Raw genomic sequence first — 17,849 nt, 5'->3', positions numbered from 1 at the left:
AACTCCGCTCCCCCCTCACCAACCTCGGAGCCCCCGTATTCCGCAAACCTCTCGGTACCCCTCGATGGTCACCACCCCCTCATTTCAATTTATTACCCACGCCTCCCTAAGTACGGAGTCCCGAAGACTTCCGGACAGCTCCGACGTCCGCTAGCGCACTCCCACCTCCGCTGGGCAATACACTCGCCTGCCCTGCAGAGTCCACCTTCGGGCCTATCCCTCCTTTCTGTTTCTGGGTTAACGCCTGCCTTTCCGCTAACCCCGCGAACCGACTCGTCGGTAATATTCAGTCGGCTAATGTCTTAACCCCGTTAGCTCCGCTCCATCCGGCTCCGCCAATTGCGGAACCGTCTCCGCTGTAACCATATATATACACTACTTGTACATAGGTTACGCCCCAGCAGACAAATCAACTAGAGTTACCCCCACTAGGTTCTAGGTGCCAGTCAGTAAGTTAGGGCACGGATGTGTCACTAGGCACAGCGCTCCTGGCAGAAGTCGCTGAGGCCAAAGCCCTCCGTTACGGAGACATTCCTTCGTCTTAAATCTGGTCTCTGACAGCTGTGGGCTATAGAGAGAGGGGTCATGGGGACCCGGGGTCCGTCCCCTGACAGTTTGCTGATGTTGCCATGTCCACTCAAAAAGATGCGGACACCCCCCAGTGGCCCAATCACTGGCCAAGCCTGAGGTCGAAAGACCTCAGGCTTCCTGACTGTTCCCATTTAGAAGGGTTGCCAATGACAGACCCTGAATTTGTGCCACTCAGGAATTGGTGGTGTGAATGTTTCAAGGACGTCATGGCACCAGCCCCTGAGGTCCTACCTCCATTCAGGGAGGTTAACCACCGGATCAACTTGATTGATCTGAATAAAAAATATATAGAAAGGAGGGCTATGTGCCCTCAAGCTCTTGAACCACAGCTTTGAGAGAAAATCGCTCATTATGAGCGAGCCAGATGGTGGGAACGCAAAGCAGTCGCGACAGCTGCTCCACTTCTTTGCCTTGCAAAGAAGGATGGTTCTTTATGAACTGTAATTGATGCAAGGAATCACAACGCGAACTCTATTCTCGATGTCATGCCCATGCCTGACATGCGTTTCATCATGGACAGTATGGCTCGGGTTACTTATCGATTGAAGATCAATATGACAGACACATACAAACAGATTCGTATCGAACTGGACTGCATACAATACACCAGGATGAGTACCCCATATGGTACTTTCATATCCAATGTGCTGCAACAAGGGGACTGTAACGGCCCCTCCATGTTCCAGCGCGTTTTGACTTGGATCCTAAGGGACCAAATCGGTCAAGCCGTCCACATATGGTTTGATGACATCTTCACTGGAACTACGACAGTGAAGCAACACAACAAAAAGTTCTTGTGGATATACATTCGTCTAAAAGACAAGAAGCTTTATGTGAGCCCAAGAAAATTTGAGCCATTTGCCCCTGTACTCGACATACTAGGGTGTAAAGTGGACTCAAACGGAATCCATGCAGATTCCGATAAATAAGAAACTGGCAAATGCCAGAGAACCACACCGAGTGTTATAGGAATGGACCAGAATCTTATGGTCCATGGTTACAAGCAGGTAGAACCAGGTATGCCTCCTTATTGTTTTCCCCTATTTCTCTACCCAAACCCCATGCCAAGCTTTCCCACTGGGTTTTGGTGCTGGCTGGGGGAATTGTTGAATTTCAAGGGACTTCCCTTGACCATTACAACTTTTATATTAGATATAAACTAGTCATATGACAGGTAAAGGCAAATGCCGAAAGAGGTCTTTCTTCATCAAATACATAACTCCCAAAACCTTGTACCACGATTGTAACTGCCACCATTGTGCCACCACTGTGAACCTTCCCTGTAACATCTGACTTGACCCATATTGATGTCTACATCGATATTCATACAATCTGTGAGAAAACCTCAACGGCCTGGTGAGTGCTCAGACACCGGACCTCACTCTTCCTGCTCCCATCCCCCCACTAGGTGGTTGAGCTCCCATTCCTACCCTTCCTGTAGTACCCTACTGGGTCCTACAACCCTTCCTCCCTTCTTGGGAGGGGGAAGTGACTCAGGCAGCCCCAGGATGCCTGGCCGCGTACCCGTGGGCTCAAATTCCCACGGTCACTCACTACCGTGCACTGGTCAACCAACCTGCCTGTCCCAACAAATCCTGCTACCAGTACGCTCCCATGAGTGCCAAGTAACCAATAGTCGACCACTGGGCTACTCCCTCAAGGAGTGCCAACTACCCACGCTACCGGTACACTCACATGAGTGCCAAGTCACCACTGGCCAACTGTTAGGTGGCTCCCTCAAGGAGCCCCCACTATACCCACTGCCGGTACACTCCTCGGAGTGCCAAGTCACCGTTAGCAGACCACCACACCCACTGCTGGTACACTCCTCAGAGTGCCAAGTCACCGTTAGCAGACCACCACACCCACTGCTGGTACACTCCTCAGAGTGCCAAGTCACCGTTAGCACACCTGGCCTCGGATCTCCTCTTGCTCTCCCCCCAACAGCTACACAGTCACCTCCATCCGTGAGCAGAATGGCTCAGATTGGGTTCCCCAGAACCCATTCCTGTAACACCGAGGTTCTTCGGTTCCTAGGTCTCATAGAGTATCTAGCCAAATTCTTGCCCAATGTCAGTGCATACACTGGACCGTTGTGTCAGGGCACGCCCCGACATGCCCTGTCATATCCGTACAATCCCGACCTCCGCTCTGGGCTCCCAGAACTCCGAAACTGATTCTGGAGCCCTACTTCCCTTCCATCACCTTCTCCTTGCCAACTCCCAAGAGGTTATCCCACCTCCGGCTCCGACACCACCTTTGGTCCGACTCTGGAACATCCTGGGTCCAACCTCAACCTCGACACCTTCCAGATGAGTATGCAACACCTATGCTCCCGACTCCGGAACTCCACTCCGGAATCCTGTTTGCGTCTCTGTCTCCGGAACCTCCGGTCTTAGCTCCGACCTCGGACTTTGACCCCACCTCCGCTTATACCCATTGTATTGGTTAGCTCATTCCATTTAATTACGTTTGCCAATATTCCGGAGTTTAACTTCCGAGTTCAGACTTTCCGGACTTATGGCGGACCTTGCAACTATTGCATTGCTCCATTCAATTCTGCTATACTCCCTCATTCCTATTTGGGCTGCTGCTTCCTTTCTATTCAGTCAGCTGGCCATTCCCCACTCCCTTCCTCCTCCCTTCCTCCTTGGGCCTTGGCCCTTCACTCCTCCTTTGGGAAACACCATTGAGTCAAACCCTTGACCCTCGGTGTTGCCCCTCCTTTCAGCTCCCTTTGTCTCCTTTTGGAGTACCCTCGCTCCTTTTGATTCCAGACCCCTCCTTATATACAATGTACATAGTAACTTGTAACCTCAGTCCGAAATCGACCTGAAATGCCCCTAGAGACTTCCTGCTCACCTCCTATGAAATTAAGGACCAAATGGACAAACAGCAATGGCACAGCGCTCCACTTGAGTCGCTGAGGCCAAGGTCCCTCCTTGCTAAGTCTCCGGTTCCCCTCCGGAATTGTCCGCCCTCGCCCAGTTCTAACATGCCCTGTCTGACCCCCACTCCGCTTCCCCGCTCCACACCGCTTCTTCCTCCTTTCCCTTTTCTTTCTTCTTTCTTTCTTTCTCTCTCTTACATGGGCCACCTTTCCTGCTGTTCAATGTATCACTGGCACACATGCCCATTCCCCCTCCTGTATCTTACCATCCCTATATCGCCATCACCACTGCCACGCACTCGCCCTGCACCCACAGCGGACCCTCTTGGGATCTCCTGTGGAGGCACCCGGAGAGCCATGGCTGTGTGCGAGGGTGATGTGGCATGCCCCACGTGATCGATCCCGCATGTATGGATGGATGGATGGATGGATGGATTCATTTTAGAGTACATAACCGTGCCTATCGGCATATGCCGTACTATAGTGACTCAGGTGAAAAAAGTTTGGAGAACATAAGGATGTGAAGAAAAAGATTTGTTTGACCTAGGAAGTATGAGGCATCAAGTAATCAATGGTGTGAAGGAGAATAAAGTGAGATGAAGCAATAACACATAAAGGGGCATGCAACCCCTGCACTGAGATTGAACAATGGGTGAGGGAGAATGGAGGTGGAAAGAGGTTGGATAGAGAAAAGGACACGCAACCCCCAGTGTTGGGGTCGCATGTTTTGCTGCTGTGTGCCTATGGTTAAGTCAATTTTGAGTGCACGGTTCTTGTGGGTGGGTGAGTTGGAGGGTGCTTTCACAGGTTTATGTCACGGTAGGCTGGTGAATGTTCCAGTGGCAGCAAAAGGTGATGGGTGTTGGTGGCATCTTGCTCATGCTTGTTGAATAAAGGCATGTGGCAGATAGGCCTTTGGTAGAAGGGGTAGTGGAGAGAAATGAAAGTGTTGGGGTGACAGCAGGACTTGAACCTGCATTCCTTGCAGTCAACTTTTTGTCGGCATGTGGGGCTATCGTTGGCACTACCACTATCGTGCCTCGTCACGAAGAGGTAGTGGAGAGAAAGATGAATCGGAAGGGTGTTGGGGTGATGGCAGGACTTGAACCTGCACTCCTCCGGCCTGCCCATGGACTTATGGAGGCTACCATTGGCACTACCACTATTGCACCTCACCATCCCAAAAGGTAGTGGAGAAGAGAAAAAGAAGGAAGGGTTGGGGTGACGGTGGGACTTGAACCCACAGTCCTCTGGCCAGTCCCATCTGGGCTTATGGAGGTCACCATTGGCGTTGCCACTATCGCACTCGTCATCCCAAAAAGGTAGTGGTGAGAAGAAAAAGGAAGGGTTGGCTTGACGGCGGGACATGCACCTGCGCTGAAAGAGGGCTAGCGGCTCTCTATGCCGACTAAGCTTGTGGGGCCAAACTCTCCAAAATCCTACTTTCTTGACTAGACTTCGCTACGCTCTCAATCCTTAACTCCGCATGGTGAGTTCTCCGGGATTCTGCAAGGTCCGGGCTCAACTAATCTACTACCCACTCATTGTGGGCTAGACAGTTGCCCTTATTCCTACTGTTGGATTCCACACACTCACTCCAACTCTAGCGCATCCTAGCACCTTAGAGAAATTGGGGGAGGGGAGAACTTCTTTTCAAAATCCCGGTATGTACAGGATATAAGGAACAATTATTTTTAGAATAATTGATGGGAAATATTGGTACCATATGGCACCTGCATACCTTATTAGGTGAAGTAATAAAAAAGGGTAACAGTAACAATAAAAGAATATCAATCAATAACTGAAATGATGGTGAAATATGAAAATAAAAGAAAATAAGCGATATCTCAACGGATTTACGGAATTATGAGCCGAAATTGGAAATGTAGCCGGAGATAACTCTCACACAGCCGATAAACATTTTTACCAATTTATTAGACGCCGTGGGAACGAGTGAGGCTGGAATTCTGGGTTGCCGCTTGAGATTCCCACGCCCGCACATACTCGTGACCTGCCATGCCTAACTTGCCCAACATAGAACTCCGTCAAATCTCCACCGATTAGGACGTTCTTGATATCGTCGGAATCGTACGAATTAGGACTATTTTTAGGTACCAAATTCGTATCGAGTTGTCGCATGAATGAAAGTGGTTTCCTAATTGTGAATGCAAGTATCCAAGCCAAGTCTGTGTGTGGGCGATTATCCCGCCTACAGTGCTCTTGCATCTCTCCAGCCAGTGCAGCTCTGGGCTTACGGGGTTGCAGTTGATTGGCATTACCACGGTGGCCACATCATCCTCCCTTCAGATGTTAGAGGCCTAATTAGTTTTAAACAGGGGCACCGCATGAAGGTTTAGGCCCGTGCCAGGTGTTCACCGTGGTAGCAGAACTCCCCCTCAACTGACATCCATCGTCAAGGCCCATCCTGCATGTATATAATAACAGCTGGAGTGGGAACCAAAGAAGTAGCCTTCTTCTCACATTCCCACTTCAGGCAAGTAGTGTAGCCCTCCCCTTTAATGATAACTCACATTCCCACTTCAGACTAAGTGGCCGGGGACACTCACCCCATGACGGGACTGCCGCTACGCATAGCTGCTACTTGTCCCACCGAGTCCCACATGCCAGGACCTCGCCGCTTTCAGAGTTGTCCCTGACAGCAGAAGGCTTAAACCTCATCTCCCCCACCTCCCCCACTATGGTGACTGAAGAGCAGTACAATGAGCTGCTGTCCCGATTTCAAGAGCTCCAGGCCATTGTAGAGAGCCAAGCTCAAAACCCAGCTGCGCCCGCACTGGTGCTGACGCCTGCACCAGCACCCACACCCGCCCCCAGACCTAAACCGCCCAAGGTTGCCCCCCCACTGCCTTTTCTGGAGCAGCTGAAGACCTTGACCGCTTCAAGGCCGAATGCGGCATATACTTTCATGTCCAAGCAGCGGAATTCCCCAATGCCCTCTCCCAGATCCTCTTTGTCCTGTCCTACATGAAGGGAGGGACTGCAGGGGCATGGGCAATGCAGCGCACCATCACGCTACTGACAACGGGCTCCCCCCAACTCACCATGGACGAGTTCAACACAGAACTCGATGCCATGTTCCAGGACCTGAACCGTGAGGCAACAGCCTGACAGAAGCTGGCCACTCTGCACCAGGGCAGCGACTCTGTGGATAAGATCATCCAGGAGTTTGAGATCCTCAGGCCTGCCTCATGGCTAGGGGATGTGGGGCTAGTAGACCACTTCGAACAGGCAATCAACTCCCGGCTCCGTGAGAGCATTTACTGCCTCCACCCCATGCCAACAACCTGGGCTGAGTGGAAACGCGAGGCCACCTCCTTGACAACCAGTGGCAGCATTTCCAGGCAACACAACCCCACTTGGCCCCTGTCAGGCCCCCACTCTCACCTGCAAGACCCCCACTCCCTACCACTCTCCCACAGCCATGCCCCCTACCCGCCGGCACTGCACCTCCACCCCCCATGCCCTGCCCCATGGCAGGAGCAGGGCCACAGCCCATGGACCTCGACTGCTCGAGAATCGACCAGAGGCGAAACGGGCTGTGCTACAACTGGAATGCACCAGGGCACGTCGCATGGGATTGCCTGCAACCAAAAACCTGCTGAGCCAGACGGATGCACCCTGAAGACCTCAGGGCATTCATGGAGGGGCTGAGACAGCTGGTAGACGAACCAGAGACAGAGGGAGGAGAAGGGCAGGAAGCAGGGGCTCAGGAGGATTTTCAGGAAGGTGACTGGTGAGGGTCATGCCCCGGCCACCTGCAGGCAATAGTACTAGCTCGTGTAGATACTGTGAAGTGCCTAACCCAGTGCTGACATCTAAATTCCACCAAGTCATCGCCAAGAAGAGGAGAAAAAACGTGTCCTCAACCAGCAAGGGCAGAGAAGCCCTGCCGGAGGTAGCGGTCCTGCCGCCTGCCATCTATGTGTTGTCCAAGCAGCCTCCCAGATCCCTCAACCTTGCTGTGAAGCTAACCACCCTAACCTCCCTCACCACCATCTCCATCTCAGCGCTCCTAGACTCTGGAGCCACAGGGAACTTCGTGAGCCCCGAGTTTGTCAGAAAACATGGGCTCGAGACGACCCCACTCCCCCAGCCCATTCCTGTATGCAATGTCGATGGAACCCCGAATGAGAACAGAGCCATAACTGAGGAGCTAGAGGCCCTCCTGACATTTGGGTGGCACACGGAGTGGGCCCGCTTCGCCGTCACAAACCTTGGGAGGCAGTCCCTCATTATAGGACACTTGTGGCTGCTGCACCACAACCCGGAAGTGGACTGGACACAGCAGAAGGTCACCATGTCCCGCTGCCCAACATCCTGCCAGTTGATATGAGCGTGAACCAGCTCAGACCCCACGATAGAGCCTGGGGACAGGATCTATGCCGCTATCATTCCCCTGGGGTGGGGACACGAGCTAAGGGCAACTACGATGCCATTGCAGCGGATGGCCCAGGAGGCCCGTGGGCCGGAGGCAGAACCCACACCATTTGAGGCACTGGTGCCAGAGCAGTACCAGGACTTCCAAGATGTATTCTCAAAAGAGGCTTTCGACCAGCTACCTCTGCGGAAGCCCTGGGACCATGCAATAGACCTGGCGCCAGAGGCCAAACTCCCGAGAGGGAGGACCTTCCCCCTGTCAAGGCCAGAGCAGAAGGAACTAGACGAGTTCCTCCATGAGAACTTGCAGAACCGGTGCATACGGCTGTCCAAGTCCCCAATGGGGGCCCCAGTCTTCTTCATCAAAAAGAAGGATGGGTTGTTATGCCTGGTCCAGGACTACTGCAAGCTCAATGAGATCACGGTGAAGAACTCATACCCCCTCCCCCTCATCTCGGACGTCCTCGTGTGCCTCTGAAATGCCAAGTACTTCTTGGTGCTAGACCTCCACTGGGGGTTCAATAACATCTGCATTAAGGATGGCGATGAATGGAAAGTGGCATTCTCGACCAACCAGGGGTTGTTTGAGCCTACCATCATGTTCTTTGGCCAGTGCAACTCCCCAGAAACGTTCCAGACCATGATGAACAACATACTCCGAGACTTCATTGACTGGGAGGTCGTCATCTGTTACACGGATGACATCCTGATCTTCACCGCCACCCTGGAGGAGCACCGGAAGGTCGTCTGCAAGGTTCTGGAAATGCTGCGGAGAAGGAAGCTCTTCTTGAAGCCAGAGAAGTGCAAGTTCGAGCAGACCTGAATCGAGTACCTCGGCCTCATCATCGCCGAGGGAAGCGTTGAAGGAGAGAACGAAGGAAGGTCAGTTGGGAGGTTCAAACGAGACCACCACCAAGCTGTTCCCTGGTTCTTTAGTTAGGATGGGGAAGTGTACTAGTGTTATTTATTGTAAATATAGTACCAATCCGAGTGTTTTGGCTAATTCTATTTTTATGGGTTAGTTTTAAAGTTCCTGGGAATTGACTTACAGATAAACCGAGCCCTGCGGAGCTGTTTCTTTATTGAAATTTCTTAATTTGTCTAGGTGTACATAATTCTGTGTAGCGTTGTTTAATTTGGAATTTAACTTGAATTTAATCTTCTACTTGGTGAAGTTTCAAAGATTCTATTCAGTTAATGGATTTGGATTGTGTCTGGAGTGTCCCTTGGGTTTGTTTTATTTTTGTCTTATTTTATTGCTTGTTTTAACAGTAGCAAGATAACTGTTTTGTGTTTACACTTTGAAATCTGGAGTGTTAACCAGCTCTCCTGTTGAAATATTTACTTAATATTTCTCTCCTTAATTGCTGCCGTTTACTACAGTGGCAATCTTAACTGTATATCACTTTTTCGCGCTGGAGTGACAACCAGAAATGCTTGAGAAAAATAATACTCTATTTTCTTACTTCTCTAAGGGGGGGCAAAAAGTCGCAGAAAGGGTCTCCCTTTTATACTCCTTGGGTCGCCTTCCTTTTTCATGCTCTACCTTCTATTTACAGGATTTATTTACAGTGTATTTTTCTCAAACTGAATAAAAAATGAAATTTTCATGCTATAGTTCTACTGCGCTTTTACTGTGCTGAACTGCAGTCAGACTGCACCTAGAATCCTTATTGTCCTCCCTCACCTAAGCTATTTTAATGGTTAATTAGAACTTGGCTGTGCTGCATTTGTCACAGTTACCTATTTCAAATTCCCTATATATATGCTATGACTCGATGATTCTGAATTCAAACTTCGCATTACTATGTGTACGGCTGTGCTGAGACCTTCAGCTGATTTATTCCATTTTTATTTAGTGACATTTAGTTAAAATGAGACTGAAATGGTAAATGAGTGAATTATTCAGGTTTAAAACTGAAAGAAAAAGTTGCTAGTAGTCAAGAATTACTCAAACGAATGTGTTATAGCTCTCCACCTCATTAGAATATCGTTCCCTAAAATTCCCACCATGGTCCATCGTAGTTTAGTGGTTTTCATGAATTTCGCTCATATTCCCTGATTCCCCTTTGTATTATCACATCCTAATCCTCCATATGTATTGTTCGTTGTTATAGTAGGTCATCCTTGAAGATATCATATTTTTATGTATTTTATTTAGGACTCTGGACCTCTTGAAGCTGTTTTCCCACGCATTTTCAGGTTTCTAACTTCATGTCCTTGTATCTCATTCATTTCTGGATGTTTTCTCACGTTCTTGGTATCATAAATTTTCATTTATTCCCACCTTTCCAATGGTACTAAGGTTGTGTCCTATTTCCTGGTATTCGTTGAGTTAGCAAAAGTTCACGCACACATTCAGTAATCACGTGCGTCGTTTCCATAGTCGTTTGTATGCGGGCGCTGATTTATGATATGCACAGGTGTTTATTTCTTTCATATGGGCTTCTGTGATTTATTTCAGATTTTTCCCTCATGATCTAAGGTTGTTTTGCACTTTCCGTGCTTTGTTTTGACTGGGCTCTTCCTTATTTGGACAGAAATTGGTCTTCGCGATCTGCCGAAGTGCGGATCTTGGTTCCGATGGCCAGTTCCCTGCGCATCACCACCCTCACGTGTCATTACACATGATGCGGATTTCTATATTCCCATCATGGGTATAACTTCACAACGGCTGGACCGTTTGGGCTGAAAATTTGCATAACTATAGTTCCCCATTTTTTATAATTTCCGTGTAAATTTCGTTGTATGTTTTAATTATGGATCCTACGCAAACATCGTCTTTTCCCTGAGCTCGGACTTTTGATGTCGCTATTCCCGTTATTGGATATCACATTAATGCATGATCCTTTTATTATGAAAATTTGGGAGGATTAAGATTAGATCCCTTCCTTTCTAATGGGCTATCAAGCTTGTCTCGGTCGTTACTGGTTAATCTTTGCGCTTGCCTTTTAGACGTTGTCCTCATTTTGCAGGAGTTTTAGTCATATCTCCGTCGTTTATGGGTAGTTTCCCCTGTAATTACTTTCATTGGGTCCGTTTGGGGGACATCTACATTTCCTATTATAGACACGACTTTGAATTTTGCATTAGTTCCTGAGGAATCCTTGTTCTGTGGTACTTCCATCCTTGGCTACGTGTGCAGACGTGGGAAAGTAGTTTTCGTGGAGGTTCTCTGATTGTTTTTATAGTCAAATCTTCGTCGATTGTCCTAATTCTTGGTTTAATATTTGCTATAAATTCCCCCGAGAATTCCGTCTCGTTGATGGTAAGCTTGAAGTTTTTTTGCTATTTTTCTTTCTTTCGATTTATCGCATATAGTCATAATAATTCGTAAAAATTCGTTAAAATTCGTTAAAATTCAGGTCCTTCTATTTTCTCATATCTACTTGTCGTATGAGGTTTTTGTGATTTATCTGGCATATTTCCATAATGGGTTTCCATAGTGTGACCATTATTTCTCCTACAACGGAGATCGCCTCCATCGTGTGGGTTTCAAACCAAGTTGGTTGGAGGAGCATCAGCCCCTTGTTGTCATCCTTACCCCTTGGGTGGTCAGCACAGCGTGAGAGTGTGTCCGGTTTCCCCATGAGCTTTCCTGGGTGGTGGATGAGTGTAAAGTGGAACTGAGAGAGGAAGAGCGACCACCATGCTTGGTGCCGGTTCAGGTGCTGTGCGGTGTGGAAGTACCCTAGATTATGGTGGTCAGTGTAGACATCGACCTTCTCCTCTGCTCCTTGCAGGAAATGCCACCATTCCTTGAGGGCCTGCTGTCACGGGGATTTGCCGGTGTACCACAAATGAGCCAAATCCCACGATTCTACTACCCTCAGCAAGCACCTCACATCCATCACATGTAGCCTATATCCCCTCACACTCCTTACACACTTTCCTATTTTTCCTTATTTTTCTGATTCCATTTCCGGTGTCTAGAGCCCAATGTTTCCACTTCCTTATCGTCATGTGATGCTCTTTCCTTATTTGTTTTATCGGACTCTTCCGTGACCCACTGTACAGTTTGGTAGGGAGTATCAGCACCAGACTCGACTGGACCAATATACCCCACTTCAGACCTGACTTGTAGTGAGATCCTTATCCCCCCCTCTTTCCTGTCGCGAGTCTAGTTGGATAGACCCATTACACTGCACTATCACGAGCATCTCCTTGTCATACACCTCGTAGTTGCGCTCTACATCTGTGAAGCTTTTTGACATGAAGGCCACTGGGTGGAATTCTCCATCTGTCTGGAGCTGAGAGAGGACTGCACCAGTTGCGAAGTTGGAAGTGTCGCACTTGAGTTTGAAGCGGCCTGTGTCAGCAGGGAAGGTGAGGATGGGGGCAGAGGTGATGGCATCCTTGAGAGTGCGGAACGCGCGGTCTTTGTCCAGTCCCCAGGCCCATGCCTTTGTCTTGCAGGTTAGTGCATGAAGGGGGCGGGCTGTCTCAGAGAAATCCTTGATGAACCGGCGATAGAAATTGACGAACCCCAGGAAGGACTGCACCTCTTTGACCTTGGTTGGGGTTGGCCAGTCGAGGACTCCACGGATTTTCACAGGGTCCATTGTGACGCTGTAGGAGAAATAACGGTCACACTATGGAAACCCATTATGGAAATATGCCAGATAAATCACAAAACCTCATACGACAAGTAGATATGAGAAAATAGAAGGACCTGAATTTTAACGAATTTTAACGAATTTTTACGAATTATTATGACTATACGCGATAAATCGAAAGAAAGAAAAATAGCAAAAAAACTTCAAGCTTACCATCAACGAGACGGAATTCTCGGGGGAATTTATAGCAAATATTAAACCAAGAATTAGGACAATCGACGAAGATTTGACTATAAAAACAATCAGAGAACCTCCACGAAAACTACTTTCCCACGTCTGCACACGTAGCCAAGGATGGAAGTACCACAGAACAAGGATTCCTCAGGAACTAATGCAAAATTCAAAGTCGTGTCTATAATAGGAAATGTAGATGTCCCCCAAACGGACCCAATGAAAGTAATTACAGGGGAAACTACCCATAAACGACGGAGATATGACTAAAACTCCTGCAAAATGAGGACAACGTCTAAAAGGCAAGCGCAAAGATTAACCAGTAACGACCGAGACAAGCTTGATAGCCCATTAGAAAGAAAGGGATCTAATCTTAATCCTCCCAAATTTTCATAATAAAAGGATCATGCATTAATGTGATATCCAATAACGGGAATAGCGACATCAAAAGTCCGAGCTCAGGGAAAAGACGATGTTTGCGTAGGATCCATAATTAAAACATACAACGAAATTTACACGGAAATTATAAAAAATGGGGAACTATAGTTATGCAAATTTTCAGCCCAAACGGTCCAGCCATTGTGAAGTTATACCCATGATGGGAATATAGAAATCCGCATCATGTGTAATGACACGTGAGGGTGGCGATGCGCAGGGAACTGGCCATCGGAACCAAGATCCGCACTTCGGCAGATCGCGAAGACCAATTTCTGTCCAAATAAGGAAGAGCCCAGTCAAAACAAAGCACGGAAAGTGCAAAACAACCTTAGATCATGAGGGAAAAATCTGAAATAAATCACAGAAGCCCATATGAAAGAAATAAACACCTGTGCATATCATAAATCAGCGCCCGCATACAAACGACTATGGAAACGACGCACGTGATTACTGAATGTGTGCGTGAACTTTTGCTAACTCAACGAATACCAGGAAATAGGACACAACCTTAGTACCATTGGAAAGGTGGGAATAAATGAAAATTTATGATACCAAGAACGTGAGAAAACATCCAGAAATGAATGAGATACAAGGACATGAAGTTAGAAACCTGAAAATGCGTGGGAAAACAGCTTCAAGAGGTCCAGAGTCCTAAATAAAATACATAAAAATATGATATCTTCAAGGATGACCTACTATAACAACGAACAATACATATGGAGGATTAGGATGTGATAATACAAAGGGGAATCAGGGAATATGAGCGAAATTCATGAAAACCACTAAACTACGATGGACCATGGTGGGAATTTTAGGGAACGATATTCTAATGAGGTGGAGAGCTATAACACATTCGTTTGAGTAATTCTTGACTACTAGCAACTTTTTCTTTCAGTTTTAAACCTGAATAATTCACTCATTTACCATTTCAGTCTCATTTTAACTAAATGTCACTAAATAAAAATGGAATAAATCAGCTGAAGGTCTCAGCACAGCCGTACACATAGTAATGCGAAGTTTGAATTCAGAATCATCGAGTCATAGCATATATATAGGGAATTTGAAATAGGTAACTGTGACAAATGCAGCACAGCCAAGTTCTAATTAACCATTAAAATAGCTTAGGTGAGGGAGGACAATAAGGATTCTAGGTGCAGTCTGACTGCAGTTCAGCACAGTAAAAGCGCAGTAGAACTATAGCATGAAAATTTCATTTTTTATTCAGTTTGAGAAAAATACACTGTAAATAAATCCTGTAAATAGAAGGTAGAGCATGAAAAAGGAAGGCGACCCAAGGAGTATAAAAGGGAGACCCTTTCTGCGACTTTTTGCCCCCCCTTAGAGAAGTAAGAAAATAGAGTATTATTTTTCTCAAGCATTTCTGGTTGTCACTCCAGCGCGAAAAAGTGATATACAGTTAAGATTGCCACTGTAGTAAACGGCAGCAATTAAGGAGAGAAATATTAAGTAAATATTTCAACAGGAGAGCTGGTTAACACTCCAGATTTCAAAGTGTAAACACAAAACAGTTATCTTGCTACTGTTAAAACAAGCAATAAAATAAGACAAAAATAAAACAAACCCAAGGGACACTCCAGACACAATCCAAATCCATTAACTGAATAGAATCTTTGAAACTTCACCAAGTAGAAGATTAAATTCAAGTTAAATTCCAAATTAAACAACGCTACACAGAATTATGTACACCTAGACAAATTAAGAAATTTCAATAAAGAAACAGCTCCGCAGGGCTCGGTTTATCTGTAAGTCAATTCCCAGGAACTTTAAAACTAACCCATAAAAATAGAATTAGCCAAAACACTCGGATTGGTACTATATTTACAATAAATAACACTAGTACACTTCCCCATCCTAACTAAAGAACCAGGGAACAGCTTGGTGGTGGTCTCGTTTGAACCTCCCAACTGACCTTCCTTCGTTCTCTCCTTCACCGTAGAAGGCAAAGAGATGACTATCCTCAAGAGGATCTGCAGAACAAGAGACCTGGATGAGAGCGTGGTGAAGGCGATGCGAGAACTAGGAGAAGGGACAGTTAGGTCAGATGAATGGGAGAAACAGGGGGAGCTAGTCCTATACAGGGGGAGAATATATGTCCCCAAGGACCTGCAACTCCGCCATGACCTGGTGTGGCTACACCATGACGCGTGGGCAACAGGACACCCAGGGCAATGGAAGACCCTGGATCTTGTCTCCCGTGACTACTGGTGGCCCCGGATGGTGGAGTATGTTGGACGGTACATACGTGGGTGTGACACCTGTAACCACATCAAGTATCCCCTCCCATAAGGTTGGAAAGCTCATCCCAAGCAAGGTCCCCACCCACTGCTGGCAAGTGATCTCGGTTGACATGGTAGGGGAGCTCCCCGAGTCAAAGGGATACAATGCCATTCTTGTTGTAGTAGACCACCTGTCCAAGCGCATCCATGTGGTCCCTACAGTGATGATGGTGAACTCAGTGGGAATTGCATGGCTCTTCCTCGAACATGTCTGGAGACACCATGGCCTGCCTGAAGAGATTCTCAGTGATAGAGGAAGCACCTTCATCTCCCGCTTCTCAAAGGAACTCGCAGACCTCCTCGGAGTTAAGCTCACCCCCTCAACACCCTACCACCCCCAGATGGATGGACAAACCGAGCGGGTAAACCAGGAGATAGAAGCCTACCTCCGAGTGTTTGTCAACCACCACCAAGACGACTGGGTGGACTGGCTCCCACTAGCGGAGTTTGCCTACAACAACCACGTCCACTCCGCTACCCGCCAAACCCCCTTCAAGCTCGACACTGGGCAACACCCCAGGATGGGGACAGAGCCCACGCGCACCTCTGAGGTGGAAGCTGCAGATGCATTCTCCTCAAGAATGATGAAAATGCAAGAGGAGGCGAAGGTGGCGCTGGAGCACACGGTGGATGAGATGGCCCACTACTATGACCACAATCGTGGGGCAGCCCCTACATACCAAGAAGGTGACCAGGTCTGGCTTAGCACCCAGAACTACATGACGGACCATCCAACCAAGAAGCTAGACCACAAGTGGATTGGCCCCTTCAAGATCACCAAAGTCGTCTCCCCCGCTGCTGTCAAACTCCAACTCACTGCACAACAGAAGGGGATCCACCCAGTGGTGTCCATGATGAACATCAGGCTGCACCACCCCAATGAGATCACAGAATGCCCCACCAACCCATGCCCAGGCCCAGACCTCATAGATGGGGAAGAAGAGTATGAGGTCGAAAAAATTCTGGATTCCAGATGGCGGCGCTGGAAACTCTGGTACTTGGTAAAGTATACGGGCTAGCCAAACTCAGAGAACCAGTGGCTTGCACGCTGTTGCAGGGACAAGTCCATGCATGGTAAAAAGTCAGATTTTGCGGAATTTGGCCACCAACATGCACCACATACCCTCTGATGCTCCCGATGCTCATTCTATCACTATCCAACACTCCATAAACTCATTCCTTATTTTTCCTTATTTTCCCCATCATTCCCGACAACCCCAAGCAAAATTCCCACACCCAACCATGCTGCCAATTTCACCCCCTCTCCAGATCTCTATAACCACACATACAACCCAGCCGTTTTTCTACCCGATAGTGATGCTATACCTTCCTCCTTTACCCACAGAGCACTTCCCAGAATGGCAACCCCATATTCGGATGGCTCAGCACGGTGTATAGCCTCATGTGGTCTTGACAGCACCTGTCAATGGCTACATCTCAAGATCTACTGCACCAATTGGGATGAATGAGGGTTCTTTGGAAAGCTGGAGACGAGGAGATTGCTGACGGGAGGATAGGCGGGCGCTGTGGCGAAGTGTTGCGGAGTTAACTTTCACAATTCCCATTTCGGACCCGTTGTCACATTTTCTCCATTCATTCATATTTCTTTTATTGTTTCTTTGTTCCCAATTGGATATTCCTCATTTACGGTTGCCTAATGGCCCATTTACATTGCCCCATTGCATTCATTTCATTTCCAACTCATATAAAATAGATAATAGCTTGTACATAACAAGTTAGTACTGAATAGACCCATGAAGGGATAAGCAGAAGTTGCATCCAAGTGGCAAAGATGCCATCCACGACCCTAACGCCCCCTCTGAGCTAGTTGCTTACGTCTAAGACCCCTCTCATCATAATACTCAGCCTTGATGTCCAAGAGAGACGTAGGTGAGTGTTTGTTTGAGGTTCTAGCAGACCCGGTAGCGCCCCAGGACCAAAACCCGGCCCCACGAACCACACCTGCGCACACTACCACCCTCCCCCTTCTCTCTGTCTCGAGTCTAGGTGATAGACCCGTTACAATGCGACCACCTGACCCATGCCCCCAACCTAGTGGAAGACTTCCATCGGATGCACCCTCATGCCCCAGGGAGAGAAAGAGAAGACCACCCAGCCACTTCAAGGCGAAATGGCTTAAGGAGGGGGTGATGTCAGGGCACGCCCTGACATGCCCCATCCGACCCCCACTCTGCACTGCTTCTTCCTCCTTTCCCTTTTCTTTCTTCTTTCTTTCTTTCTCTCTCTTACATGGACCACCTTTCCCACTGTTCAATGTATCACTGGCACGCATGCCCATTCCCCCTCCTGTATCTTACCATCCCTATATCGCCGTCACCACCACCGCGCTCGCCCTGCACCCACAGTGGACCCTCTCAGGATCTCCTGCAGAGGCACCCGGAGAGCCATGGCTGTGTGCAAGGGTGATGTGGCATGCCCCATGTGATC

Source organism: Cantharellus anzutake, assembly GCF_015039405.1.
Source record: "Cantharellus anzutake strain C23 chromosome Unknown EI90scaffold_283, whole genome shotgun sequence".
Lineage (NCBI taxonomy): Eukaryota > Fungi > Basidiomycota > Agaricomycetes > Cantharellales > Hydnaceae > Cantharellus > Cantharellus anzutake.
Note: the sequence above shows the minus strand (reverse complement) of the source record.